This window comes from Vulpes vulpes, chromosome 14, assembly GCF_048418805.1.
Source record: "Vulpes vulpes isolate BD-2025 chromosome 14, VulVul3, whole genome shotgun sequence".
Lineage (NCBI taxonomy): Eukaryota > Metazoa > Chordata > Mammalia > Carnivora > Canidae > Vulpes > Vulpes vulpes.
The window spans coordinates 82,474,507-82,501,205 of NC_132793.1; the positions used below are offsets into that span (position 1 = coordinate 82,474,507).

General features: G+C 39.3%; 1 long non-coding RNA gene across 1 annotated transcript in view; it reads right to left on the reverse strand.

Moving 5' to 3' along the window:
* Positions 1-26,699, reverse strand: part of LOC112907097 (uncharacterized) — a 202,115-nt gene that overhangs the window by 126,293 nt on the left and 49,123 nt on the right. Inside the window, exon 2 of the long non-coding RNA XR_003232698.2 lies at positions 3,215-3,298. This is a non-coding gene — a long non-coding RNA (uncharacterized lncRNA). The remainder of the gene's footprint in view (positions 1-3,214; positions 3,299-26,699) is intronic.

Consider the following 26,699-nt stretch of genomic DNA (forward strand, 5'->3'; position numbering starts at 1 on the left):
TAAGGCAGGGAGACCAGCCATCAGGAGTAGAAGCAGGGTAGACAGGACTCAGAAGATGAGCACCTCTCAAGTCTGGATTTAGCAATGCATCCCTTGGAACCCCTCACCTATAGTCGCCAGTCTGCAGCTCTAAATATGAGTGCCCCTCAGTAGAGGGTGGGAGGCTTGGATCAGGCCAGGGAGATAGAGCCTCAGTTCCTGATCAGGTGGGGGTGGACTGAATTAGTTGAGTTTTCCACTGGTGTCCATGTCAAAGCAGTAGCACGCTTATCTTCTGGGAGGGAACTTACAGCTGTATAAAAATCAGCAGATGAGCTTTGATTTTAGCAGCAGCAAGGTGATTTTCTTTAGTTATTATTTTTCTTCCACTCATTATTTTGACATCTAAGAATTGATGTTAATTAGTCAAGTCATTTAATTTGACTACAGTTGAACTATTTTCAAATTATATATATTCACAGGGTCTCACTTATTTTCAATTGATAGGAGACCTTGTTACAGAAAGCATCGTGAGTATCTGTGTGGTAGGTTTTCAACAGCAAGCACAGGAAAACCATAGCAACCATTAGGACACAGCAAAACACGTGATCACTGAAGCTCCATCAGTCTGTGGAAAGGTCCTGTGTGGAGTGCAGTGCCTTGTCTGCTCTGTTGTGGAGAGGGTGGGAGGAGCCTCAATGCCCTCTGAGGCTTTGTCAGTTTGGAAAGTGTATTTGTTATTGATTGCTATATAACAAATTTACACAAATGAAGCAACAACAACAACAAAAAAAACACCCATTCATTATCTCAGAGTTCTATAGGGCAGAAGTTCAAGTGGGCTCATCTGGGTTCTCTGCTCTGAGCCTTGCAGATCTAAATCAAAGTGTTTTCTGGATGGGGCTCTTATCTGGAAACTAGGGACAATCTGTTTCAAAGTTCATCCAAGTGCATGGATTTAGTTTATTTCTTTTTTTTTAAATAAATTTATTTTTTATTGGTGTTCAATTTGCCAACATATAGAATAAAACCCAGTGCTCATCCCATCAAGTGCCCCTCTCAGTGCCCATCACCCAGTCACCCCGACTCCCCGCCCACCTCCCCTTCCACCACCCCTGGTTCGTTTCTCAGAGTTAGGAGTCTCTCATGTTCTGTCTCCCTTTCTGATATTTCCCACTTGCACCATACACAAAGATAAACTCAAAATGGATGAAAGATCTAAATGTGAGAAAAGATTCCATCATTCTCCTAGAGGAGAACACAGGCAACACCCTTTTTGAACTTGGCCACAGTAACTTCTTGCAAGATACATCCATGAAGGCAAGAGAAACAGAAGCAAAAATGAACTATTGGGACTTCATCAAGATAAGAAGCTTTTGGATTTAGTTTCTTGTGGCTGTCGTACTGAGGTCCCTGTTTCCTTGAGGGCTGCCAGTCAGGGGCTGCTCCCGACTGCTAGAGGCCATCTGCATTCTTTGACAAGTACACCACCCTCCTGCCTCCCAAATTTTCCAGCCAGCAACAGTATGTCAAATCCTTCTCACGCTTACAGGTTAATTTCCTTTTCTGCTGCAGCTTGAGAAAACACCTCTATCTTTAAAGGGCTTTCCTGATTGGTTCAAGACCACATATAACATTTGTATCAATTACATCTAGAAAATCTCTCCACAGCAGCCCCTACATTAGCATCTGATTGAATAATCAAGGGACAGAATCTTGGGGTCATCCTCAGAATTGTGTCTATCAAAGAGATGTAGGACAGCCACCACGAGACTATGATGAACACAAGAGAGCATAAACCAAGAGTGTAAACATACATACACACATAGACACAGAAACACAGCTAGCCAAAAAAGTCTGCATGGGGGAGAAGGCTTTAGTGGGGAGCACAGAAAGGCTTTGGTGTGCAGGTAAGGAAAGGTACAGGTGTATCCCCTGAAAGAAGAGCAAGCAGGTACTGCAAGCCCATGATCATGTTGCTGTTGTCCATGAACAGAAATGATGGTGATGCTGCAAGGGAACAGACCCAAGTAAAATGAATGAAAAGAAAGGTGATGAGGCAAGTATTAATTAAGGAATAGTGAGTGATCCTCCCAATACTACCTGCCATTTAAAAGATACAAAATGAGGTAGGGAGCTCCAAGACCTTCTCATAGGGAATTTTGTAATGTTGTTGGAATGTGAAAATGCAACACACTTGTGTGAGTTTCTTAGCGTTGACATAACAAAGTAAAAACTGCGTTCTTTCTGGGGACTGCGAGTGGGAATCTGTTCCAGGCCTCACCCATAGTTTCTGGTGGTTTTGCTGGTCAGCGTTAGTGCTGTTTGAATCTAGCAGCAATACCCCAATCTTGTCTTCATTTTCACATGATATTCTCTTGTTTGCATATCTGTGTTTAATTTCCCCCTTTCTATAAGAATATCAATCATACAGGGTAGGGCCCATCATATTTCAGTTTGATCTTAACTAATTATATCTATAGTGAAAATATTGCTCAAAAGGTCACATTCTGAGGTACTGGGGGGTAAGACTTCAATATATGAATTATTGGGGGGCAGAATTCAATTCATAGTGTTTACCCAAAAATATAAAAGCATTCATTCAAAGGGATACATGCATCCTTATGTTTATTGCAGCATTATCTCTACAATAGCCAAAATATAGAAGCAGCACAAGTATCCATCAATTGATGAATGTATATACATGTATATAAACATGTATATACACACACGCACACGATAGAATATTATTTAGCCATAAAAATAAATGAAATCTTGCCATTTGCAAGAACATGAATGGAGCTAGAGAGAGTATAATTTTAAGCAAAATATGTCAGAGATAGACAAATACCATATGATTTCACTCACATGTAGGATTTAAGAAACAAAATAAAACAAACAAACAAACAAAAAAAAAAAAAAACAAAGAAAAAAAGAGAGAGAGACAGACCAAGAAATAGACTCTTAACTACAGAGACCAAACTGATGGTTACCAGAGGAGAGGTGGGTATGGGGAGTGGGGGTAGGTAAAATAGGTGATGAGATTAAGGAGTGAACTTGTGATGAGCACCAGGTAATTGGAATTGTTTAATGATTAAATTGTATATCTGAAACTAATATAACATGGTATATTAATTATACTGTAATTAAAATTTGAAAATTTAACCCATAATAGTCCTCTTTGTCTAGGAAAAGATAGTCCTCCTCACATAAGAGTAAGGATAGTATAACTTACACGTTATTTTGAGTTGAACTGTAGGTAGAATTCAGTCTCTTGCTTCTCAAAGAGTATTCCTCAGACCAACAGCATTGGTATTCCCTGGGGGATTGCAAAAAATGCCAAATTTTAGACCCCACCCTTGACTCACTGAGTCAGTATCTGCATTTTTTATTTTTATTTTTTTTTTTAGTATCTGCATTTTTAAAACAAGATCCCCTAAGAGATTTTTTTTGCACATCAAAATTTGAAAGACAGTGTTTAATTCACCTCGTCAGAAATGAATAGAAAATTCTTTAAGGCAAAACTATAATATCAACCTCAAACTAGCAATTTAAAGAAATCATAACTAATTTTTAAAAGAGATGGTATAATAAGCTTAATTTAGTTTATTTCTGATAAAGCAATAGATGAAGTTCAAAATAAATTTGAGTGGTTGCTTATTTTTTAAAAGGATACAACCAAACTTTGTCCTAGAAAAGACTTTAGCATGTTCACTTAATTAGTGTAGATGAGAAGCCAGAGGAGGGGGCAAGATGGCGGAAGAGTAGGGTCCCCAGGTCACCTGTCCCCACCAAATTACCCAGATAACTTTCAAATCATCCTGAAAAACTACAGATTCGGCCTGACATTTAAAGAGAGAACAGCTGGAGGTTGTTCTATCAAGGTAGGAAGATGGAAAAAAGAAAGAAAAGAAGAAAGAAAAAGAAAGAGAAAGAAAGAAAGAAAGAAAGAAAGAAAGAAAGAAAGAAAGAGGAAAAAAGAAAAGAAAAGAAAGAAAGAAAGAAGAAAGAAAGAAAGAAAGAAAGAAAGAAAGAAAGAAAGAAAGAAAAGGCATCCAAGGGGGCGGGGCGTGAGGAGCCGGGCTAAGGCCGGGGCGAGTGTCCCCAGGAGAGGAAATCTCCGTCCCAGAGGAGAAGGAACTGCACCAATCTTCCCGGGCTGAAAGGCCTCGCAGGGAGTTGGAGCAGGACCCCAGGGGGACGGGGTGCCCTCAGGCTCCCGGGGACACTAACAGACACCTGCGCCCCCAGGAGAGTGCCCCGAGCTCCCTAAGGGCTGCAGCGCACAGGCTGGACCCAGGAGCAGCACAGAGGGGCTCGGGCGGCGGCTCCGCAGAGGGGGCTGTGCGGCCGGGAGCGCGAATCCAACAGCGCAGGCCCGGGAGCACAGGGCACTGGGACACAGCCCAGGATCCGGCCTCCCCCCGGGACAGGCAGAGACCGGGAGGGCCCGGGACAGCGAGGATGCTCCTGCCCGGAGCTGAGCAGATCAGCAGCCCCGCCCCGAGCATCCAGGCCCTGCAGACTGAGAGCTCTGTAGTTACTTCAGGAGCTGACTCCAGGGCTCCAGAGCTGGCCGCTGCCACTGTGGTTGTTCCTCCTGGGGTCTCACGGGGTAAACAACCCCCACTGAGCCCTGCACCAGGCAGGGGGCAGAGCTGCTCCCCCAAGTGCTGACACCAGAAAATCAGCACAGCAGGCCCCTCCCCCATAAGACCAGCTAGATGGACAAGGGAAAAACAAGTTCTTGGGCAGCCCAGGTAGCTCAGCGGTTTAGTGCCGCCTTTGGCCCAGGGTGTGATCCTGGAGACAGATGATTGAGTTCCACGTCAGGCTCCTTGCATGGAACCTGCTTCTCCCTCTGCCTGTCTCTCTCTCTCTCTGTCTCCCATGAATAAATAAATAAATAAATAAATAAATAAATAAATAAATAAATAATAAATAAATAAAGCAAGTTCTTGACCAAGCAGCACTGGAAAGTTCCAGGGGAAGAAGAGGGATTTACAGTATATAGAATCAGACGATACTCACCTTTCGTTTTTGTTTTCTGTTTGCTTCCCCCCTTTTTTTTCTTTTATTTTCTTTTCTCTCTTCTCTTTTTTTCCTCTTCCCAGCACAACTTGCTTTTAGCCACTCTGCACTGAGCAAAATGACTAGAAGTAAAAATTCACCTCAAAGGAAAGAATCAGAAACAGTCCTCTCTCCCACAGAGTTACAAAATTTGGATTACAATTCAACGTCAGAAAGGCAATTCAGAAGCACAATTTAAAGCTACTGGTGGCTCTAGAAAAAAGCATAAAGGATTCAAGAGACTTCATGACTGCAGAATTTAGATCTAATCAGGCAGAAATTAAAAACAAATGAGATGGAATCCAAATGAGAGGTCCTAACGATGAGGGTTAATGAGGTAGAAGAAAGAGTGAGTGACAAAGAAGACAAGTTGATTCCAAGGAGGGAAACTGAGGAAAAAAGAGAAAAACAATGAAAAGATCATGACGATAGGTTAAGGGAAATAAATTGACAGCCTCAGAAGGAAAAATCTATATTTAATTGGGGTTCCCCAGGGCGCTGAAAGCGACAGAGGTCCAGAATATGTATTTGAACAAATCATAGCTGAGAACATCCCTAATTTGGGGAGGGAAAGATTCATTTCCAGGAAATAGAGAGATTCCCCACCCCCCCCCCCCAAATCAATAAAAACTGCTCAACATCTCGACATTTAATAGTGAAACTTGCAAATTCCAAAGATAAAGAGAAGATCCTTAAAGCAGCCAGAGACAAGAAATCTCTAACTTTTATGTGGAGAAATATCAGATTAACAGCAGACCTCTTTACAGAGACCTGGCAGGCCAGAAAGGGCTGGCAGGATATATTCAGGGTCCTAAATGAGAAGAACATGCAGCCAAGAATACTTTATCCAGCAAGGCTCTCATTCAAAATGGAAGGAGTGATAAAGAGCTTACAAGATAGGAAGAAACTGACAGAATATGTGACCATGAAGCCAGTTCTGCAAAAAATAATAAGAGGGATTTTGTAATAGAGGAAGTCCAAGAGAACAATCCACAAAAACAGGGACTGAATAGGTATCATGATGACACTAAATCCATATCTTTCAATAGTAACTCTGAACGTGAATGGGCCTAATGACCCCATAAAAAAGGCGTAGGTTTCAGACTGGATAAAAAAGCAAGACCCATCTATTTGCTGTCTAAAAGAGACTCATTTTAGACAGAAGGACACCTACAGCCTGAAAATAATAGGTTGGAGAACCATGTACCATTCAAAAGGTCCTCCAAAGAAAGCAGGGGTAGCCATCCTTATGTCAGATAAACTAAAGTTTATCCCGAAGACTGTAGTGAGAGATGAACACGGACACTATATCATACAGAAAGGATCTATCCAACAAGATGACCTAACAATCATCAATATTTATGCCCGGAATGTGGAAGCTGCCAAGTATATCAATCAATTAATAACCAAAGTTAAGACATACTTAGATAATAATACACTTATACTTGGTGACATGAACACAATGCTTTCTACAATTGACAGGTCTTCTAAGCACAACATCTCCAAAGAAACAAGAGCTTTAAATGATACACTGGACCAGATGGATTTCACAGATATTTACAGACCTTTACATCCAAATGCAACTGAATACACATTCTTCTCAAGTGCACATGGAACTTTCTCCAGAATAGATCACATCCTGGGTCACAAATCAGGTATCAACCAATACCAAGAGATTGGGATTCTCCCCTGCATATTTTCAGACCACAATGCTTTGAAATTAGAACTCAATTACAAGAAGAAATTTGGAAGGATTTCAAACACGTGGAGGTTAAGGACCATCCTGCTAAAATATGAAAGGGTCAGCCAGGAAATTAGAGAAGAATTAAAAAGATTCATGGAAACTAATAAGGATGAAGATACAACCATTCAAAATCTTTGGGATACAGCAAAAGTAATCCTGAGGGGGAAATACATCGCAATACAAGCATCCATCCAAAAACTGGAAAGACCTCAAATAGACAAGCTAACCTTGCACCTAAAGGAGCTGGAGAAAAAACAGCAAATAGATCCTACACCCAGGAGAAGAGAGTTAATAAAGATTTGAGCAGAACCCAATGAAATAGAGACCAGAAGAACTGTGGAACAGATCAACAAAACCAGGAGTTGGTTCTTTGAAAGAATTAATAAGATAGATAAACTATTAGCCAGCCTTATTAAAAAGAGAGAAAAAAAAGAAGAGAGAAAAGACTGAAATTAATAAAATCATGAATGAAAAAGGAGAGATCACCACCAACATGAAGGAAATACAAACGATTTTAAAAACATATTATGAGCAACTATATGTCAATTAATTAGGCAATCTAGAAGAAATGGACACATTTCTGGAAAACCACAAACTAGCAAAACTGGAACAGGAAGAAATAGAAAACCTGAACAGGCAGGCCAATAACCAGGGAAGAAATTGAAGCAGTCATCAAAAACCTCACAGGACGCAAAAGTCCAGGGCCAGATGGCTTCCCAGGGGAATTCTATCAAACGTTTAAAGAAGAAATCATACCTATTCTACTAAAGCTCTTCAGAAAGATAGAAAGAGATATAAGACTTCCAAACTCGTTCTATGAGGCCAGCATCACCTTAATTCTAAAACTAGACAAAGCCCCCACCAAAAAGGAGAATTATAGACCAATATCCCTGATGAACATGGATGCAGAAATTCTCAACAAGATACTAGCCAATTGGATCCAACAATACATTAAGAAGATTATTCACCATGACCAAGTGGGATTTATCTCCCGGATGCAAGGCTGGTTCAACACTCATAAAACAATCAATGTGATTGATCATATCAGCAAGAGAAAAAACAAGAACCATATGATTCTCTCAACAGATGCAGAGACAGCATTTGACAAAATACCACATCCATTCCTGATCAAAACTCTTCAGAGTGTAGGGATAGAGGAAATATTCCTCAGCATCTTAAAAGCCATCAACAAAAAGCCCAATGCAAATATCATTCTCAAAGGGGGAAACACTGGGAGCCTTTCCTGTAAGATCAGAAACAAGACAGGGATGTCCACTCTCACCACTGCTATTCAACATAGTACAAGAAGCCCTAGCCTCAGCAATCAAGCAACAAAAACAAATAAAAGGCATTTAAATTGACAAAGAAGAAGTCAAACTCTCCCTGTTCGCAGATGACATGATACTGTATGTAGAAAACCCAAAAGACTCCACCCCAAGATTGCTAGAACTCATACAACAATTTGGCAGTGCGGCAGGATACAAAATCAATGCCCAGAAGTCAGTGGCATTTCTATACACTAACAATGAGACTGAAGAAAGTGAAATTAAGGAGTCAACCTGATTTACAATTGCCCCCAAAAGCATAAGATACTTAGGAATAAACCTGACCAAAGAGGTAAAGGATCTATACCCTAAAAACTACAGAACACTTCTGAAAGAAATTGAGGAAGACACAAAGAGATGGAAAAATATTCCATGCTCATGGATTGGAATAACTAATATTGTGAAAATGTCAATTCTACCTAGGGCAATTTACACATTTAATGCTATACCTATCAAAATACCATGGACTTTCTTCAGAGAGTTGGAACAAATCATCTTAAGATTTGTGTGGAATCAGAAAAGACCCCGAATAGCCAGGGCAATATTAAAAAAGAAAACCATAACTTGGGGCATCACAATGCCGGATTTCAGGCTGTACTACAAAGCTGTTTTCATCAAGACAGTGTGGTACTGGTACAAGATGAGACAAAGAGATCAATGGAACAGAATAGAGAATCCAGGAGTGGACCCTCAACTTTATGGTCAACTAATATTCGACAAAGGAGGAAAGACTATGCACTGGGAAGAAGACAGTCTCTTCAACAAATGGTGCTGGGAAAATTGGACATCCACATGCAGAGGATGAAACTGGATAATTCTCTTGCACCATACACAAAGATAAACTCAAAATGGATGAAAGATCTAAATGTGAGACAAGATTCCATCAAAATCCTAGAGGAGAACACAGGCAACAGCCTTTTTGAACTTGGCCACAGGAACTTCTTGTAAGATACATCCATGAAGGCAAGAGAAACAAAAGCAAAAATGAACTATTGGGACTTCATCAAGATAAGAAGCTTTTGCAACCCAAGATACATTCAACATAACTCATAGACGCCCTATAGAATGGGAGAAGATATTTGCCAATGATGTGTCAGGTAAAGGGCTAGTATCCAAGATCTATAAAGAACTTATTAAACTAAACAGCAAAGAAACAAACAATCCAATCATGAAATGGGCAAAACTCATGAACAGAAATCTCCTAGAGGAAGACATAGACATGGCCAATAAGCCTATGAGAAAATGCTCCGCATCACTGGCCATCAGGGAAATACAAATCAAAGCCATAATGAGATACCACCTCACACCAGTGAGAATGGGGAAAATTAAGAAGGCAGGAAACCACATATGTTGAAGAGGATGTGGAGAAAGGGGAACCCTCTTGCACTGTTGGTGGGAATGTGAACTGGTACAGCCACTCTGGAAAACTGTGTGGAGGTTCCTCAAAGAGTTAAAAATAGACCTGCCCTATGACCCAGCAATTGCACTGCTCAGGATTTACCCCAACAATACAGATACAGTGAAACGCCGGGACACCCGCACCCTGATGCTTATAGCAGCAATGGCCACAATAGCCAAACTGTGGAAGGAGCCTTGGTATCCATCGAAAGATGAATGGATAAAGATGATGTGGTTTATGTATACAATGGAATATTACTCAGCCATTAGAAACGACAAATACCCACCATTTGCTTCAACGTGGATGGAACTGGAGGGTATTATGCTGAGTGAAATAGGTCAATCGGAGAAGGAGAAACATCATATGGTCTCATTCATTTGGGGAATATAAAAATAGTGAAAGGGAATAAAGGGGAAAGGAGAAAAAATAAGTGGGAAATATCAGAAAGGGAGACAGAACATGATAGACTCTTAACTCTGGGAAATGAAAAATCGGTGGTGGAAAGGGTGGTAGGCGGGGCGGGGGGAGGGCAAATGGGTGACGGTCAGTGAGCGAGGCACTTGATGGGATGAGCACTGGGTGTTATGCTATACGTTGGCAAATTGAACTCCAATATTATATATATATATATATATATATATATATATATATATATATATATATATGATATTCTGCTTGATTATAATTTTCCACCAGGAAAAAAAAAAAGATGAGAAGTCAGACAAAATTTATTCACTAAACAAAACTCTACAGAGTTTAATATGCCAGGAACTCCATTAAACACAATATCCATTGGAATCCTAGCCATGCTACCTCCTGGGGTCATTGCCCTCTGTAAGCCTCAGCCTTTGCATGGCTATTATTATTATTAAAATGGCTATAATCAGAGCTGAGCTCATAGTGCCGGGTGCAGGATAGGCACCAAACAAATGCAAGCATGATGCTGTTCCAGCAGGTCAGTGCTGTAGTCTCTGTCTAGACTGGAGGGTGGCAGGGGAAATAATATGTGCATACTGACATATATACCAGGTAGGATACGAGTGCCAAATAAAAAAGGTAAAAATGTAAAAACCCTTTGAGGAGGGAAACGCAATGAAGCGAGGCTTGGTGACAAAGAAGAGAGCCTTATGAAGGTGCTGGCATTGACATGGTGGCCTCACATCCCTAGTACTTGAGAGACAAACAGGGAGAAAGCATTATTGTCCTTTTGAGATATATCCAGTGGTGGGAGCCCCTTTATGAATCAACATGAGAAGCTGGGCTAGTTTCTCCCTTTTTAGAAAGATTTTATTTATTTATTTATTCATGAAAGACAGAGAGAGGGAGGCAGAGGCAGAAGCAGGCTCCCTTCTCCCTCCGCAGAGCAGGGAGACTGATGTGGGACCAGATCCCAGGAGATCTGAAGATCTGAGAAGGCTGGCCAGGCCACTCACCTTCCCCATGATCTGAGATCATGACCTGAACTGAAGGCAGATGCTTAACTGACTGAACCACCCAGGCACCCGCTGGGCTAGTTTTTGACTTGACTTCACCATCCCAGGTGGTAGCAGCCCTGCCTAGGAGGCACTTGTCAGGACTTCAAACTGCAGCTGAAGCCTGCAGCTGGCAAGACCTTTTTCCTCTCTTTAGCTGTCACTAGGCCCTAGTGGGGGAAATGGAATCTGGAAGACAATATAAGGAGATGGAGGAATTGTGCCTCTGCTCTCCAGTCCCCTTCCCTCCCCTCTCCTCTCCTCTCCTCTCCTCTCCTCTCCTCTCCTCTCCTCTTCCCCTCTACTTCCCTTCCTTTCATCTCCTTTCTTCTCTTTTCCTTTCTCATCCCTTCTCTTCTCTTCTTTTCTCTTCAACTTTCACTTCTGATGACTGGTCTCTTCTGTTTAATTTCATACTGTTTGCTGTTTGGGGAAATCTGTTTTTCTTACCCTAGTAAAGGACTTTGGAGAGAATACTAGCCTGGCCAGCTGTCACTGCAGCCAGAACCAGGAAGGGGACCTGCTCAGGGAGGATCTATTCTCCCAGTGTGCCAGCTGGTCACAGAGTACTGTTCTATGTGCCTGAAGACCTACAAATGATGGAGACTAGCTCTTTCAGGGGTTTTCTTGGGAGATTCTCATGCCTAGGGACCCGTTTAGTTGCAATTCCTGTGACAGGCACATTATCGTGTTCCCCAGGAGGGGATATTTCTTGATCTCTGTGATGACCCTCCCAATCACCCCTGGAGTAGCTCCTGCTCTCCACTGTGGTCCATGGGAAACATAGGCATCTGGACACTGACATGCTGGCCAGGCCACTCACCTTCCTACCCCTGCCACCAAAGCTATCAGCAGACATCCCAGCTTCTAGGATTCCCAGGGCCATCAGACCCAGGTGGAGATGTCTCCAAAGATATCTTAGAAAGACTCTCCCTGATTCTGTGAAAGGAAGCAGAGAGCTACACACACCTCTGGGTGTGCGGGAGGAATGGGGATCCATTGCATGTAGTCATGCTCACCCCAGGAAGATCACCCCTCCAGTCCTCTCTGTTCCTGCTCTCTCTCTCTTTTCCAGATTTTATTCTCAACTCTCAGAATGAATCTCTAAGATTTTTCTTTTGTATATTCTGCATGTGATGGTCTGACATATCACTTTGCCATCACACTTCAATTGTATCTCAATGCTTATAGGAAACTTGCATTTTAGCAGATTGTTAAAAGTATTTTCATGTGGTAGACTCAGCTAAGAGACCTGAAAGGAGACAAGGTGGGAGCAGTGTCAGATGGGGGGGAATTAAGGCTGCAGGTTGGACTGCAATGCAGACAGTGTCCAAGGGGGTATAACACACTAGAGCCCAGCATGGGCAGAGCAAAGTGCACAGTGGTGGGCAGGACTAGACAAATCCAGGAATGAGGGAAGCAGGATGTCAAGTCTCACCTGTGTGGTCAGAGTTAAAGGGAAGATGTAAGTCATAAAAGGTGAGCAGGCAAAGCCCCAATCATGGTGATGATGGAAGCACACAGATGTGTTTCAAGCTATGGCTGAAAGACATACTACTCAAACACCGGGGTCCAACTCTTTCTAAACTTCCTGCCTGTGCCAGCATTGGCTTCCTACAGTGGTCCTCCATCCTAACTGGGCAGTGGAATCCCCTGGATAGCTTTTAGCAGCTACCAATATCCTTTCTCTGCACCTTAAGATTCTTTATTGTGAAGAAACCGCCCCCCCTGTAAGTAGGATCAGCCCTAATCCAGAGGCAGCCCATCCAGGCGCCTTCCTGAAGTTTTAGCAACAAAAAGCATTCTGTTTGTGATAAGAAAACCATTTCTCCCCACACCCTGATTGGAATGTCCCTGAATAGGTTCATGTTGACCTGAGAAATCGATAACCTGAATGCTATGCGACCCCCGCGGTTCTTTTGTCTTTAAGGGGGAGGGGTCCTTTTGCCTTTAAAAGATACCTGTAATTGCTAATCGGGGCTCTCTTCCTCCTCGGAGGCGGAGAGCCCGTTTGCGCAAAGGTTCAATAAACCCTCTTGCTAATTGCATCTGCCTGTCTGGGGTCTGAGTCTCTGGGGCGTCCACCGGGACACGTTGGCACCCGTGAGCCAGGGTCCAACAATTGTTCTGGTTGCAGTTTTTTTTTTTTTAAAGCTCCCATGGACATTATATGAACATGCTAGAGGTAAAAGGTAGGATTAGGGGAACCTAAGTGGGGAACCCTGTCAGTAGGCTGTGGAAGGCAGGGGCTGGCAAAAGGCTGGAAAAGTGGGCTTGGATTCCTTTATATAAAGCACTGAGGGCCAGACTGTAATTTATGTGCAGCACCAGCATCATGCTGACAAATTTGGGGTAGGAAAATTATATGATTGGAGCTGTGTTTTAGTAGGACAAGTTTGGCTGTTTTGTGTAAGATGTGTTGGCTAGAATTCAGAGACCAGTTTGGAAGCTATTGCAGAAGATGTGTAATGAAGACATCAAAAGAAAGATAAGGGTCAGGGGGAAATTCCAAATCCTAAAAATATTTCAGCTCCAAAGGGCAGGTGTTGCAGCCTGAGCCACCCACTGTGAGGAGGCAGCCAGCTTGTAATTAGCCTGCACACGCTTCATTGTCGCCTGAGATCAGGGTGGCTGCTGGCTAATTAGTGCTTCCTGGAGGACAAAAACAGCTGGTATTTAACTTTCTGATTCCAGTAATGACGTCCTATTTTAACATAATAAAAGGATTCACTGGCAAGGGAGGGAGGCTGAGATGAAAGGCCTAGGTGACTAGGGGCCCTTCTAGTTGTTCAGACACTGCTCAGAGGTCCAAGGAGCATTGCAGGTCTCACCAAAGGAACAGCCAGCATTCTGCTGCAGTGTCAGAATGTCGAGCTTGTTCTAAATTTACATAGGGGGATGACTGAAGCTCATAGGAAGCTCAGAATTGTCTGTATTATGTTTGATCCTTCAATATTAAATCTTGCTGTTTATGGTTAAGAAGCAGAGACACACACATGCCCAGCAGCAGCGCTGACCCATCAGTCACCCTTAGTTCCCGCTACCCCCTTACATGAGAGAAAGGCAGGTGGAGCCCTCTCCCACGTCAGATAAGGCTCTAGTAAAATCTTTTCCCCTAGAGAGTAAGCTTTTGATATGAAGAATACTCCACCCTGGGTATACATCCTAAAGCTTACTTCTCCCCTTATGCTAGAGCATTGAAGGATCTTCCTTGATCCTTCACAGTGAGAACCTGGGGCTACTTCCTAAAGGTAAAATACACAAATAGATAGGTGGTAGCTTCCCTAAGCCTAGGACCTATGAACTTTCCCTCTTGCAGGATATTTCACACAGGATATGATGCTCCATTTTATGTCTCAACTTGGCTAGGCTGTGGTGCCCAGTTGTTTTGTTAAACACCCATCTAGATGTTGCTATAAAGGTATTTTTAGATGATAGTAACACTTAAGTTGGCAGATTTCCAGTAACGCAAATTACCTTCCATGATGTGAGTGGGCCTAGTTCAATCAGCTGGAGGCCTTAAAAGAAGACTGACCTCCCTTGAGTAAGAAGGAATTGTGCCTTCGCACTATCTTTCAGCTTGAGCTTCACTATCAACTCTTCCCTCTACTTCCACTTCCACTTGGCATTCTTGCCCTACAGAGTTTGGATTTGCCAGCCTCCACAATTGTGTGAATTGATTCTTTAAAGCCTCTCTCACCCTCTTCATGTATATGTATGCTTATGTATATGTACATATATACACTCTATTGGTTTTGTTTCTTTGGAAACCAATACACTCAGCCTCTAGTAATTCATCAAAGTTACCTTTTGAATAAAGGAACCCTTGTGCACTGTTGGTGGCAATGCAAAATAGTGCAGCTACTGTGGAAGATAGTATGGCATAGTTCCTCAAAAAGTTAAAAACAGAACTACCCTATGATCCAGTAACTGCACTATTGGTATTTACCAAAAGAATACAAATAAACTAATTTGAAGAAATACATGCAACCCAATGTTTATAGCAGCATTATCAACAATAGCCAAATTATAGAAAGAGCCTGAATGTCCATTGACTGAAGAATGGCAGAATAAGTGATATATATATATATATATATATATATATATATATATCAGATATTACCTGAGCCAAAGGCAGCCACTTAGGAGCCCCTAAGTAGATCTACCCTTAATGATATTTATGGCTAATTTGTTGAATGCTGAAACTGAAAACTCAAAGTTTTTACATGCATTATCTCATTTAATCCCTATAAAGAGGGATTAAAACACCCTTCCTATGGAAATACCATATGAGGAAAGTTTTATTATTATGCTCAACTTTTAAATGAGGAAAGAGATTTAGGGAAGTTAAGGTCTTCAAAATTCGAATTCAAAATCCTGTAGGAAAATGGCAAAGACTGGATTAGAGAAAAAGAAAAGGCTCTAAAGCAGGAAATATATAATGAATATTCAATGGAAATATAATGATAAAAATATAATGCAGATTGTGGTGTAATTAAAAATGTTTAATGTCATGTTAAAAGAAAAGTAAACAGGTAAAATTAATTTTAATAATATTTTTAATACAATATTTTCAAAAAACTATCATTTCAATGTACATTCAATATAAAGTTATTAGTGAGATTCTTTACTTTCTTTTTTTTCTACCAAGTTATTGAGGTCTGGTGTGTAGTTTGCACTTATTGTGCATCTCTGTTTAGACTAGCCATCTCTGAAGTATGAGGCAGCAGTCCAAGACTAAATGGTTGATATTTTTATATTTACTATATTTATATATAAATATATTTATATTTAATGGTTTATATTTTTATATTTATTCAAAATATCACTTGTGCCACTTGCTGTACACAGAGGAAAAGGCTTATACAGACTTCAGGAAGATCACCAAGGAGACAGTATTTTGAGGGGGGGGTGTGGATGAGGAGGAACAAGACAGGAGGTTCAGAGATTAGAAGCAGGCATTGGCATTTACCAGGAAAGAAATTGTAAAACACGAGCAAAGGAGAATAGAAAATAGAGAAAAGAAAATGGATACGAAAGAAAAATATTACATCCGTATGTTTATGATAAAATTCAACAAGACTTGGTGACAGGTTGTATGTTGGTGATAAGAAAAAAAGATGTCTAGCATAATTTGTAGTTTCTTTCAATAGGATGAGTATTTTCACTTAAGTCTCAGAAAGATATTGGACAACAAAGAAAAGATTTGGGAGAAAAGATTAATTAACTTTGATCTCTCTGTGAGCCTCCCAAAAGAGATGTCTGCTGGCTAATTTGTGTGAGTGTGGCAAGAACTTTTGTTTTCTGTTTTTAATCCATTTGTTGTTAATGCATCATGGAAAATCTAAGAGGTTTGTTTTGTTTGTTTCTTTGTTTTACTGTGTTTTGTGCCTTGAAGTATTTTTGCTTCAGTTGTAAGTAAGTGATTTCTCTGTCGTACGATTAGCCAGAGAAAATTCTGCCTTCTAATCCATTCAGTAGTGCTAGGTACAATTTCTTTCACTTTGGGATATAATAGCAGACAAACAAAGCACAAGTCTCTTCCCTCATGGAGCTTATATTTTTGTTGGGGTTAGGGGTAGGGTATAGGAATAAATAAGATAAAGAGTCTGGACAAGATGATGTAACTCTTTTCTCACTGCTGCTCTAAGAACAACTATAAAACTTGGAGATAACACAAGAGACAACCAAAGAAGAACTCTGAAAGGTAGTTAGAAAAAGGTGATCTTGTTTGGAACTCCAGGACTGCAGGAACAGCACAGCAGCAGAATGTCTTATATCCCCCACCCAACAGAATGTGGTTACTGAGACCTGGCATTGCTCAACACACAGCCTAGCAAAGGGAATCTGCCCAAGCAGGCTTACTGCACACTGCCAGCCTGATCTGGGAACTCCTTTGTCCTAGTGAGCCCCAGACCCATTTCCCTACTAGGTGATTCCAGATGGATAAGAAAGAGACAGCCACAGCAAGCAGCCCAACCTGGAAAGCTTCTTTGACTCCAGAGACCCTACCACACTGACAGATACTCAGTGGCCCAGCCTGGGGAAAATCATAGACACCATGTCAGCAGTACCAGCAGGGATTAGTGGTGCCACCTGGGGTACCATATAAACCAGGCAGACAAAAACAGCACTGCAGAGGCTCTGAAAATTAAACCATCATTGAAACCACAGCTCACAAAAGTAGGCTAGGGCCTCAGTACTAAACCTAAACTCAAAACCTAAACAGGGTGACTTCCCACTAGAATAAAAGATTCAGGTAGGACTCAGTATATCCTGGACAAAAGTCCTGGATGTAGCAAAATATCACTTGTGCCAAGAACCAAGAAAATCATGATTTGAATTAAAAAATACAATCAGTTGCCACCAACACCAAGATGAACCAGAAGTTGAAATTATTTCACAAGAAGTTTAAGGCATTCATCCATCCATTCATCCATTCATATATCCTAATCTACAGATTTAATAAGTGGAAAACAGAGTAAACCCAAAGTAATTCATGCCAAGTATACTAATTAAAATAATGAAAACTTAAGACAAAGAAAAAATATTGAAAGCAACTAGAGAGAAGCATGATGCATTACCTATAGGAAAATATCAATTCAAATGCCAGTGGATTTCTCATGTAAAACCATGGAAGCCAGAAGGACATGACTCAACACTTCTCAAGTGCTGAAAGAAAAGAGCTTTTAAGAGTGATATGTCTAGCAAAACCATCTTTAAGAATGACAAGGAAATAGGAACACCTGGGTGGCTCAGTCAGTTGGATGTCTGCCTTGGCTCAGGTCATGATCCCAGGGCCCTGAGATCTGCCCTGTGACACACTCCCTGCTCAGTGAGGAGTCTAGTTGTCCCTCTGCTCCTCCCCCCACTCATGTGTGCATGCTCTTTCTCTCTCACTCACTCAAAGAAATAAATAAAATCTTTAAATAAAAAAGAATGAGAAAGAAATAAAGGCATTTTTAGAAGTAAACTAAAACAATTTGTTATTCAAATGCCTGCCCTTGAAAATAAGCTAAGGGAGCTCTTTAGTAGAAAGAAATGATAAAAGAAGGGATCTTGGAGCACCCAAAAGGAAGAAGGATCAGAAGGAAAAGCAGAAATATGGATACATGTGGTAGGTTATCCTGTTCTTCATGAAATTTACAAATCATATTTGATGATTGAAACAAAACTTATAGCACAATGTGATACTCAAAACAATATTCAAAAATGAGGAAAATAAAGGATACTAAATGGAAGTTAGTTTTCCACACTTCTTCTGAAAAGGTAAAATGGTGATACCAGTAAAATGTGTGATAATTCACATATGTATGTGGTAATACCCAAAGCAGCCACTATGGAAACAATGCAAAGAGGTACATTCAAAAGCCCTATAAGTAAATCAGGTAAAATCCTTAAAAATATATATTCAATAGACCACAGGAATACAAGAAAAAAGAAACAGGGATGAGAAACAGAATAAACATACTTAACATAAATAGTACAGAGGCAGGCTTAAGTCCTAGCACTGCAATAATTATTTTAAATGTAGCTTAATTCAACAATCAAAAGACAGAAATGGACACAATGTATAATGAAACATGCCTAATGAAACATAACTCAACTACATGTTATAAAGAGAAACTCATTTTTAATTCAATGACATATAGGTTGAAAATAAAAGGATGGAAAAAGATATACTATGAAAACATTAGTTTCAAAAAATCAAGAGTGACTCTACTAATGTCAGATAAAATAGACTTCAGAGTAAAGATGCATACCAAAGAAAGAGGGATATTACTGATAATAATAAAATGATCACTCATTTTAGGAAGGCATAGTAATCCTAAATGTATATGCACCACAGGCAACAGAATATAACAAACAGAAAATACAAACTACGGAAGCAAAAAACTAATAGAGCTGAAAGGGAGACAGAGAAATCTACAATTATAGTGTGGACTTCAACACTCCCTTCTCACCAACTGATAGAACCATTTGACCACAAATCACCAAGAATAGGGAAGACCTAAACAACACAATCAATCAACAGGACCCAAATGAAATCTAAGGAATACTTCCCCAACTACAGCATAATTCATATTTTATTCAAGTGTTCACACAACATTAAACAAGTTCTTAACTGGCAACAAAGTAGAAATTAATGACAGAAAGATAATAGGAAAATCTTTATACACGTGGAAATTAAACAACATACCTGTAAATAATGCATGGATCAAAGAGGAAATCTCAGAGGAAATACAAATGCATAGAATAGAATGAAAATAAAACATGTTGAAATATGTGGAATGCAGCTAAAATAGTGCTGAGCAGACATGTAAGCCTAGGAGTTTGCACTAGACACAGGAAAAAGTCTCAAAAAGTCTCAAATCTACAATGCAAATTCCTCCAATATTTTTTTTTTTCTGGGTACACCTGGGTGGCTCAGTGGTCAAGCATCTGCCTTTGGCTCAGGTCATGATCCTGGGGTCCTGGGATCAAGTCCCACATCGGGCTTCCTGAGAGGAGACTGCTTCTCCCTCTGCCTGTGTCTCTGCCTCTCTCTGTGTGTCTCTCATAAAAAAAAAAAAAAAAAAGGTGTGTGTGTGTGTGTGTGTGTGTGTGTTTTAAGGAGAAGGAAATAAACTCAAAGAAGCAAAAGAAATAAAGAGTAAAGATAAGTGTAGAAACCAAGGATATGCAAAATGGAAAAAGAAAAGAAAAAAGAAACAAAAGCTGCTTCTTCCAAAAATCAATAAAATCAGTAAGTCTCTAGAAACCAGCAAATGTAAAAAATATACACATTACCAATTTTAAAAGTAATAGGGTATGCAACCACATATTTTATAGCCTTTAAAAAGATAATAAGGGAATACTACAGACAAATTTATACTCATAAATCTGACAATTTAGAAGAAATGGACTGGCTCCTCAAGACCTACAAACTACCAAAACTCAATTAAGATGTTATAGAATCTAAAGAGTCCTGCTACCTTTAAAGAAATTGAATTTGTAATTTAAAATCTCCTGAAAAAAAGAAATCTGGAGAGGCCCACTTGATTTCATTTTAAAATTACATTAAACATTATAAAAGAATTACTAATTTTGCACAATCTCTTCCAGATGATAGAAGAGAAAATTTCCAAATCTTTATCTCAAGACAGTATTATCTGATAGCAAAGCTAGAAAAGGTTTTGAGATAGACAGAGAGAGAGATACAGAAAAAAAGAAAACTAGAGATCAACATTTATTAACTTTGGTGCAAAAATTCTCAACAAAACATTAGTGGTAAAATCCAACTGTGTATAAAAAAGATTATACACCTTGACCCAGTGGGAATTATTCTAGTTCTAAAAGACTAGCTCAGCATTCAAAAATCAATCAATGCCATCCATCACATCAACAAATTAAAAAAGAGAAATCATGTAATCATATCAATTGACACAGAATAGTATTTGACAAAATCCAACACCCATTCATTGTAAAAACTCTTAGCAAATTGGGAATGGAGGAATATTACCTCAACTTGGTAAAAAGTGAATTAAAAAGCACTATAGTTCATAATAGTTCATATCTTACTTATTGCTGAAAGACTGACTGTTTTCTCCTAATATCAGAAACTTAGCAAGGATATATCTCTTCTCATCACTTTTAATACAGTACTGGAAGTTCTAGCCAGTGCAATATGGTAAGAAAGGGGGGAAAAAAAAAGTCAAACAGGTCAGAAAGAAAGAAATACAATGTCTTATTTACAGAGATGATACAATATTATCTAAGTAGAGAATTCCGCGAATCTAACCAGAAAAGGCAAAGCAAACTTCTAGAACTAAGGATTCCATTAAGTTCTCAAAGTATAGGATAACTTAGAAAGACCAATTGTATTTCTCTATACTAGAAATGAACACATGGACACTGACAATAAAAATACAATTCCATTTTCAATCTCTCAAAAATGAAATACATAAGTGTAAATCAAATAAATCATGCTGAAAACTACAAAATTCTGATGAAAAGAAATCAAAGCACTTAAATAAATGGAGAGACATACCATTTTTATAAATCAGAAGACTCAACAAAGCAAAGATATCAATTCTCTCCCAATTGATTTATAGGTTTAATGCAATTTTTGTCAAAGGCCTAGAATTTTTTTCATGTGTGTGGACATAGACAAGCTTATCTAAAATAATATCGAAATGCATAGGTCCTGGAATAGCTAAAGTAATTTTTCTTAAGATTTATTTTTATTTATTCATGAGAGACAGAGAGAGAGGCAGAGACACAGGCAGAGGGAGAAGCAGGCTACGTGCAGGGAGCCCAACGTGGGACTGGATCCCAGGTCTCCAAGATCACACCCTGGGCTGAAGGTGACATTAAACTGCTGAGCCACCCAGGCTGCCCTGAAGTAAGCTTTACAAAAAATAATCAAGTGGAAGTAATCACTATTCCTGATACCACTGAGATTTCAGGATTTGTTTGTTATTACAACATACTTAACCTGACTAATGAAAGGGTTTGAGTAGGGAGTAAACATACTTGATTTACATGTCAATAAGGTATCTCCAGGCTGTTCTGAGAATAGGCTAAAAAGAGGAGGGGAGTCATTAGGAAGCTATTTCAACAACCTAGGCAGGGTAACAGCTCTTAGCACAATGGTAATATTGGAGGTAGTGGTTTCTGAATATATTTTGATGTTAGATTCCAGAGCATGAGTTCAGTTTTGTGGATTCTAATTTGAAATGGATATGGGAAATTTAAGTTTAGGGGAGTGGTCTAGATTAGGAATTATGGGGTGTGGAGAGGATTAAATTATGCTTTTCAGATTTCTAATTGCATCCTGCTGCTAGGGGGATGGCATGGTTGTAAAGGTGGTTATTGTTCTTTCCCTAAGTGCCTTTCACCTAAGCCAATACAATTCAGATGGGAGTCATCATCATATTTGAAATGTACACTCCTTAGGTTTCAGCTGGAGGCATGAAAGTTTCCTCCTTGTGCCACATTTTGGTCTCCCAAAGAGTAAGAACTATAGCTATTGAAAAGTAAACTAAGAAGCTGGCACATAACCCCAAGATATGCTTTGTCTCAGAAACATAGTCTCATGAAGAAAAAAATATTCCTTCTGTGAGTATGACCTAGACTTTGCTCTGTAATGCAAGAATAAACCCCTGCTTTTTGTGGCAATTAGCATTTAACACATTCCTGAGTTGCAAGAGACACCAGACATTAGGGGGTTTCCCTTTGCCATGCAGCAGAGGAATGAGCCCTGATCCAATTAATATTTTGTGTTTTAAATTTTCCTCTTTGGCTGAAAGGGAGGTGGAAGGTGGAGTGAGGAAAGTATTTCTAATGCCTCCTGCTGTGGCTATATGGAGACAGAATTCAGAAAAAAGGAAGAGCTGCAAATGTATATATTCTTGTCTGTGAGCCTCTTGGGGAAAATAATTTCCCCTCCTCACTCTCTTTACCTGAACCCACCCCTTTTACCACCAGGAAAAGGAATCTTTCATCCAAGTGGGTCAGATGGAGGAATCAGAGACACATCTTACTATTAAAAAGTTCACATGGCTGAGTGTGGTTGTTTCTTCCTCTTCTTTCCACACAGCGAGACTTTACACCCACTAAGCAATTGTACTGCCATCTACCCATCTCATACTCTTTCTATGGTGAGTCCCTATTTTTTCTCTCTGTGCCTAAAATAAGATTATAGTAAGGCGAGGGTTGCAGTTACTTAGTTTTACTTTTGTTTAATGTTTCTCATAAACACATGTGGGCATCTCTTTTCAATAAGGGGAGCAACTGCTGGCAATTTTTGAGTGTGGTCTTTGGACTGAGAGAGCTGTGGTTGGGCCTAGAGCTTCTGGTTTGCACTTCAATCCATTTTGACAGTTCTGTTTCGGAGTTTGGAGGACAAGCTTAGTACTACATATGTAGTAGAAGTTGGATTTCCTATTTCCTGTTGCCTCTGTTCACATTTCTACTTGGGAACTTTTAGGGGTGGGAAGGGATCGTGTTTGGGGGTAGGTTTGAAATATTAATTACTCCCTCTGGTATAATGGGTTGGAAATCCATTCCATCCTTCTCTAACAGAGATGTCCACCAGTGGTGGGTTTGGGGAACTTAATTCAATCCACTAATTGTTGGAAAAGTTCTTTCCCCATCTCTGTACCTGTTTGCTTATCTGTAACATGGAAATTACAATAGCTCCCATTTTATAGAGTTGTATGGATTAAATGTATTAAATATAAACCATTTATATGTAGGAAACCATGTTCCTAGCATGGCTATGTGATTGTTTCTGATCATTATTTTCTGCATGTAGGGTTAAAATCATGGGTGTGATGAGATAAATCAGGAAAAATAAAACTGTCTAGATAACTTTTTTTTTAATCCTTTCTAACCCTGAAAATGTTTGAAACCTGGATACATTTTTTAGGACTGAGACAAATTTACCTACCCACATTTTGCAGATATCGTTTCTTGTATGGGAGGTGTCAAAGGGGTTCCTGATGGTTTCAAACACCACCTGACCACAAGATGGCATTAGAAGTCAAGACCAGTCCACAGGGCTGAGAAACCTGCCTCAGACAGAGGAAGGTATCTGGAATTCAAGAACTAAAAAACAAAAAATCAAACCAAACTAAGACAACAACAACACAATTCTCTGTTCAGGAAGCATAACTCTCAGGTAATGGCAAAAGCAAACATAAGAGTGTATGCAACAGCCATTATTATTATTTTTTGAAATGCTGGTGGGAAGCAGAGAGCTTAAACATTGCTTAAAATTAAGGAGTCTAAATAAAGACAAAAAGAGAAAAGGGAAGAATGACTAGATCATTTGAATATCATTCTAGTGACCTAAGGAAAAAACAGGTCAGAAAACTGAGTAAGTGAGAGAATGAGACGTGACTGCTGAGTTTTTAATTTTAGGTGGAGATTCCTGATGACAAATACATCTCAGGCAATGTTTGAGGTCAGGACCTCTGTGTGTACTTAGCTGCAACCTGACAGGTTAGAGCCCAGTAGGAATTCTCAATTTATAAGTGGCAGAATAAAAGGGTACATTCAGTCCCACTCTGGCCCTGAAAATTGTTGACTCATTCATCAGTGGCAGTCAACCAGACAGCAACAATATGAACATTAGGGATCAACTCTTCAAAGACTGAAATTAGAAGTAATCTTTCACTAAACCTTGCTTCAATAATGTCTCGCTTCTGTAATTGAGTAGTGTTTTTCAGGACACTTTCATCCCATAGAATTAATCATTCTGACTCTGACAAGATAAAAGTAGAAAGAAACTGTATTTCCTTCCTTCTGATTTTTTTGACTTAATTTGCTTTTATGTTTCTAGTTTCATAAAGTGGACACTAAGTTCAATAAAGTTGTTTTTTTTTTTAATAGGTGTTCAATGCTAAGAATTTCTTCCCCAAAATACTTTAACTGCATCACACAAGATTTGATGTGCTGTGTTTTCATTTTTGTTTAATTCAAAAAGATATTCTAATTTCACTTTTTATTTCTTCTTTGACACATATTTTACTTAGAAATATGTTAGGTTTTTAGTTTTTAGTATTTGAGAGTTTTTTCAGCTATCCTTCTGTTAGTGATTTCCAATTTAATTCCATCGTAGTCAGAGGATGTACTCTGTATGATTTGAATGCTTTTAAATTTACTGAACTTGTTTTATTGTCTATGATGGTAAATCTTCTAAATAGAAATGTTGTCTGTGCATTTGAAAAGAATATGCATTGTGCTATTCTCCGTCTAATTGTTCTAAAAATTATTGGGAGAGGAGTGTTGAAATTCACAATTGCAATTATGGATTTGTCTATTTCTTTCTTGCAGTTCTACAGATTATACTTGAGTGTACTTGGAAGTTTTGTCATTCAGTATATAAAAACCCTTAATATTGTTGTGTTCTCTTCAAAAATTGACCACTTTATCATTATAAAATGATCCTTTTTGTCTCTTGATAGTATTCTTGGCACTGAAATCTACTTTGAGTAATATTAAAATACCTGTTCATGGTATTAACATGAAATATCTTTTCCCTTTTCACTTTTTTGTGTATTTGTATTTAAAGTGAATTTTTGTACACAGCATATAGCTAGGTTTTGTTTATTCTAAAAAATCTCTTTGATAATTGGGTTGTTCAGATCATTTACATTTAATGGGATCATTGATGGGGTAAAGTTTAAGTATACCTTGTTCCTATATATGTCCTGTTTTTTCTCTATCTCTTCTTTATTCCTGTTTTCTGTTTTTTCTACTTTCCATTGTATTAACTTACTTTTTTATTTGCATGTAAATTAAGTTTTTTGTTTATTTAGATTTTGTGTGTGATTCCATTCCATCTCCTTTGTTGGCTTTCTAGCTATAACTTTTTAACAGTAGTTGCTTTAGGATTTATAATGCATATATCTTAAACTTAACATGGTCCACATTACTGTAATATCGTACCATTTCAGAAAGAGTATAAGAAACTTCTGCTTCCTTTTCTATTCCTTTTTTTGTTTTTTGGTGTTGAAACTGTTTTGTATCATTTACTTTTTATTTGTGTTATTGAAGTCCGATTAGCCAACATATTGTATAACACTCATTATTCATCCTGTCAAGTGCCCCCCTCAGTGCCTGTCACCCAATTAACCCAACCCCACATCCTCTTCCCTTTCCACAACCCTTTGTTCAATTCCCAGAGTTAGGTGTCTTTCACGATTTGTCTCCCTCTCTAATTTTGGCACTCAGTTCCACTCCTTTCCCCTATAATACCTTTGCTATTTATTATATTCCCTGTATGAGTAAAACCATAAGATAATTGTACTTCTTCAATTGACTTACTTCACTCAGCCTAATACCATCCAGTTCGATGAAGCAAATGGTATCTGTCATTTCTAATGGCTGAGTAACATTCCATTCTATATATAGACCACATCTTCTTTATCTATTCATCTTTCCATGGACACCAAGGCTGCCTCCACAGTTTGGCTATTGTGGACATTGCTGCTATAAACATTGGGATACAGGTGTCTCAGCTCTTCACTGCATCTGTATCATTGAGGTAAATCCCCAGGAGTGTAATTGCTGGGTCATAGGTTAGTTCTATTTTTAACTCTTTAAGGAACCTCCACACAGTTTTCCAGAGTGGCTGCACCAGTTAACATTCCCACCAACAGTGCAAGAGGGTTCGCCTTTCTCCACATCCTCTTCAACATTTGTTGTTTCCTGCCTTGTTAATTTTCCCCATTCTCACTGGTGTGAGGTGGTATCTCATTGTGGCTTTGATTTGTATTTCCCTGATGGCAAGTGATGCAGAGCATTTTCTCATGTGCTTGTTGGCCATGTCTATGTCTTCCTCTGTGAGATTTCTCTTCATGTCTTTTACCTATTTCATGATTGGATTGTTTGCTTCTTTGCTGTTGAGTTTAATAAATTCTTCAGAGATCTTGGATACCAGCCCTTTATCTGATATGTCATTTGCAAATATCTTCTCCTATTCTGTAGGGTGTCTTTGAGTTTTGTTGACTGTATCCTTTGCTGTGCAAAAGCTTCTTATCTTGATGAAGTCCCAATAGTTCATTTTTGCTTTTGTTTCTTCTGCCTTCGTGGATGTATCTTGCAAGAAGTTGCTGTGGCCGAGTTCAAAAAGGGTGTTGCCTGTGTTCTCCTCTAGAATTTGATGGAATCTTGTCTCACATTAAGACCTTTCATCCATTTAGAGTTTATCTTTGTGTATG